Here is a 5000-nt window from a genome sequence, read left to right on the forward strand (position 1 = left end):
CGACCCGAGGACGAGCAGCGTCGAGTTTGGTGCACTTTGGACGTCCGACGCTTCCAATATGAACAATATTTGAAGGAAGACTGAGGGGGAGGGGCTTCAGGGCGCCTAAATCCATGCTGCACCTTTTATTAAGCAGGTCGTTGTGGCAAAGAGAGCCACCATCCCCATTTCAAAATGTGTTAAATAAGTTTTACTACAGTGTAAAAAGTAGAAGGGCTGCAATCAAACACTTTACTTCAGTAAAATTGGAAAAGTGTTAGAATTAACGTCGGCTACCAGATGTAAAAGTACAAATGTTGCAGAATGCCTCATTTCAGAATAGTATTGATATGATGTTATAGTATTTATATCATTATAAATATTGATGTGTCAACATGGCATCACTTAAATGTCTATTTATATATATATTTTACACACATTTACTCTCATTCATAGTAGAGTATACTTGTACTTAAGTACAGTACGTAGTTGCCACTCAACATTTCTGTCATATTGCAGGATTTCATCCCTTTTAAACTCTAATTGCCAATATTTAAAGTCTTTAGTTGACGTATCGTCTTCGTGTCTTAACGTCTTAAACAGAGTTTTGAAGGATAAAAGATGAGGCTTCCCCCGCGACCTCACGCATCCTTTACGGGCCGATCGCGGTCGCCTTCGTGTCCGTTTAGACGTCTGAATCCTCGCCGAGCGCTGACGCTAACGCGCTCTGATCCCACATCACACGTTTGAGTTATTCCCCTCAAAGTGTCTCCTCCGCATCCGGCAGCTGTAAACCCGCTGAAATGCTCCGGCTGAGTCAATCTGTGGTCTGATGTTAATATCTTTGTGCGCTGAGATGTTTTCCTCCGTGTAATCTCTCCTGCTCTTTTGTTAAAGTCTTTCTGGAGATGTTTGTGGTCCGGATTAAAACAACGCTCTTCATTAGTGTCCCTCCTTCTCTGCAGGAACTCTTTTCTTGACGTGTTTTCCTCTGTGACTCCTCTCTGGCGTCTGGAGTCAGAGCGGAGGAGCTTTTGTTATTCGAATGCACTTTCTCGTCCGTCATTGCGCAGGAGAAGAGCTGCGCGGGCTGAACCTACCCGGTTCAAAATGTCCTCACGACTCTGATCTGATTTGGGTGTTGAAAAAAAACAGGAACAAATGTCTCTATAGCGCCCCCTTCAGTTGTGAAAGCCAACGCTTTTTGCTAACAATGACCGACTGGCTTGAAATTTGACACAGATGTCCGGGTGGGGCTGCTTTACAAAAAAGTAAATCGTGGCCTTAAACTCCGCCTACTTCGATTTTCCGCCATTTTGAATTTTGTAAAAAAAAACAACTTTATTTCCAACTCCTCCTAATCGCTGCGTCCGACTCTTCCAAAATCTTCCGGTGGATCATTATTAGTTCAATACTTTCATCTTCCTTGATATCTCATTGTGTTTAGAAGGTATGAACCAATTAACGTCTTAGGGGCGTGACTTAGTACGTCTGTACATCTAATATTGTACTTATTTTTTGCTCGTGTCTTCGCTGCTACCTTCCTGCTCTGCTTTCCTTTAACCTGCTGCAGCATCACATGACTCCTCTGGTCTTCACCCTCCATCGTAGACATGACCCCACATGAGCGACTCTTCACTTCCCCTCCCCCCCTTCCTTCCCTTCCTTCCTTTTTCCCCTCTCTTCGTGCCTCTTCAGGCCTCGCTCCTTGGGGATAAAAGCGTCAGCAGGAAGAGGAAGTGTGTGAAAGGTGTAACTGCTGCTCAGCAGCGTCTGACTCAGAGGAACCTCCACATGAGAGTCCAGGGTGCTTGTGCAGGTGATTCTCTCTGCTTCACCTGCTTTATTCACACTCTCTCGCTCCCTGTGTTGTGTTGCTGTTGTGTAGCCCCGCCCAGCCACTGCAGGTTGTTTCTCTTGCTGAAGTTCCTCCTGCAGAACAAGACGCTCGCCAACTCTTTGACATCATCCTCTCACATCGTTGCATCATCCTGGTTTTTATTTTACGTCTTTCTTCTCTTGTTCCCTTGTTCGCGTCCTCAAAGCAGCAACATCTCCACTAATATTCCAAAGCTCATGAAATTTTAATCAGCGAGCGAGTCGGGCCGAGCGTTATGCACGGACACACGAGTACAACAAGTAATACTACGGGGGAGAAGTACTCCCAGGGTACGAGTACAAATCCTGCAACCAAACACTTTCCTTCATTAAAATTGCAAAAGTGTTGTAATTAAAGAAGCAGAAAATATATGATATTATAGGATCATTATAATTATGGATGTATAAATGTGTCATCACATTTTTTTAATATACTGTGTAATATATATTTAAATGTATGTATATATGACTTAATATATTCTTTGATAGCTTAAATATCCTCCTCTTGTTCTTATTAGTAGAAATTGAAAGTAGCAGAAAAGACAAAAACTCACGTAAAGTACAAGTACCTCTAACTTATACGTACAGTACTTACGTGCAATACTTGAGAAAATACTTTACCAATTTGTTTATATATATATATATATATATATATATATATATATATATATATATATATATTTATATATATATATATATATATATATATATATATATATATATATACACACACCTTCAAACTAATGTACCGTCCCGAGGGCTGCGGTGACGTTTCTTGAAGTATTGAACAAAAAAAACAACGTATGTGATGTTTCATCCTACGTTATGTACACAAGTATCAGAGTATTGTGTTTTCTGTGTTTTGTGTAGTTTCTGCAGCAGCGAGGCGTCTCGTCTCATATCCATAAACACATGTTCCTGCTGCCTCCACCTCAATGAGTTATTACTCTCATCTCTCTCTCCTCCAGCTCGCTGTGTCGGTGCTGAGTTACGTAAGCTCTACAGCAGCAGAGAGGGAGGGAGGGAGGGAGGGAAGGAAGGAGGGAGGGAGGGAGGGAGGGAGAGAGGGAGGGAGGGAGAGAGAGAAGGAGGGAGGGAGGGAGGGAGAGAAGGAGGACACCCATGAACGCACCACACCTACAGGAGACTGCAGTGCTCAGCAGAAAAATATAGCGGCACTGGAAAAAAAGAAAAGACAGAGAGAGATAATACATGAGAGGGATGGAGGGATGAAGGGATGGAGAGATGGAGAGATGGAGAGATGGAGAGATGGAGGGATGGAGAGATGGAGAGATGGAGAGATGGAGGGATGGAGAGATGGAGAGTTGGAGAGATGGAGAGATGGAGGGATGGAGAGATGGAGAGATGGAGGGATGGAGAGATGGAGAGATGGAGAGATGGAGAGATGGAGGGATGGAGGGATGGAGAGATGGAGCGATGGAGAGATGGAGGGATGGAGGGATGGAGAGATGGAGGGATGGAGGGATGGAGGCACGCAGAGGGAGGACAACATGCATATCATTGTGTCTACAGTATCTCTGTGAGGAGCGAGGGATGAAAGGATGAAGCCAGAAAGACAAGATGGAGAGAAAATACTGATCTATGATCTCCTGATTCAGTTCATTCAGTTTAGTATCGAGTAAATATTACATTATTTTTGACTCTGGTTGTATAGAAGTCTATGCTTCATGTGTTGAAGCTGCATTCTCTCTCCTGACCACCAGGGGGCGACTCCTCTGGTTGTATAGAAGTCTATGCTTCATGCGTTAAAGCTGCATTCTCTCTCCTGACCACCAGGGGGCGACTCCTCTGGTTGTATAGAAGTCTATGCTTCATGTGTTGAAGCTGCATTCTCTCTCCTGACCACCAGGGGGCGACTCCTCTGGTTGTATAGAAGTCTATGCTTCATGTGTTGAAGCTGCATTCTCTCTCCTGACCACCAGGGGGCGACTCCTCTGGTTGTATAGAATCGTACTTGGCTCCGCCCTCTCGTGCTATTACTTCTGGTTGCAAAAAAAAACAAGATGCCGGCGGCCAAAATGTCAAATTCAAGGCTTCAAAACGGGTTGAGTAGAAACATAAAGATCTGTAAAGACAAAGTTGTTTTACATTCGTCCAACGTTCAAAGTGTCAGGTTCACTTCCTGGACGAAAATAAAATAAAATAAATGAACTGCATCTCAGAAAAAAATATTCAAATATCGAGATTCAATATAAATATATGCAACGAGAATGAGAGAGGATGACCAGGAGGAAGAGGAGGAGAGAGGGAGGAAAGAAGGGAGGATGAAATGGAAAGCGAGAGGAAACGCGGCAGAGAGGGAGAGAGAGAGAGAGAGAGAGGGAGAGAGAGAGAGAGAGAGAGAGAGAGAGAGAGAGATGAATAATTAAATGACCCTGTTTTGGCTGGAGAAGAGAGGAGGAATGAGGGGATGAAGGGCTGGAGGAGGAGGGGGACGAGGAGGAGGAGGGGGAGGAGGAGGAGCAAGAGGAGGAGGAGGAGAAGGAGGCTGATCATTGCACGTATGGCAGACACACACACACACGCACACACAAGAGGAAGTGGAGCAGTCTCACACATACGCAATAATTTGTCCACATTTACACACACTCAGATCTTCAACTCGCAATTATCACAAGTACTCTGACACACACACGCACACACACACACACACACACACACACACACACACACACACACACACACACACACACACATCACATCACATCCACCCACACAGAGCGCCAAAGATGCAGGAATCCAACACACACACACACATTTCTGTGTCGTCCATGTTAGATATCAACTATCGCACGCACACACTTCATGTATCAGGAACTCAAAATGATTGACTGCAAGATCACAAACCCACACACACACACACACACACACACAGAATGTTCCGGCTGCCAAAACACACACACACACACGCAATCCTCTGAACATACACATTCCCACGCCTGCCATATTGAAAAAAATAATTAACCATCAAACACACACACTCTCACACACACTCTGGATATACTGACTGCATGAGCAGATAACATTCCCTATAGCCCAAACACACACAGACACACACAGACACACACACACACTCCTGTGCCTGCCATATTAAAACACACCAACCATAAAACACACTTGAT

The 5000-nt window shown here is 44.3% G+C and overlaps 1 protein-coding gene across 3 annotated transcripts in view; it reads right to left on the reverse strand.

Moving 5' to 3' along the window:
* Positions 1-5000, reverse strand: part of LOC137784944 (gamma-enolase) — a 16463-nt gene that overhangs the window by 10773 nt on the left and 690 nt on the right. Inside the window, exon 1 of one of the 3 annotated variants that reach the window (XM_068575944.1) lies at positions 1-1605. This exon is cut by the window's left edge and continues 1596 nt beyond it. The exons of the other annotated variants lie outside the window; for them this stretch is intronic. The gene's annotated coding sequence lies outside the window, so the exon portion shown is untranslated. Of the gene's footprint in view, positions 1606-5000 lie in introns of those variants that run through there. 3 annotated transcript variants of the gene reach the window in all.

The sequence above is a fragment of the Clinocottus analis genome, unplaced genomic scaffold, assembly GCF_023055335.1.
Source record: "Clinocottus analis isolate CAN_PGR_092001 unplaced genomic scaffold, fCliAna1.0.p SCAF_14, whole genome shotgun sequence".
Lineage (NCBI taxonomy): Eukaryota > Metazoa > Chordata > Actinopteri > Perciformes > Cottidae > Clinocottus > Clinocottus analis.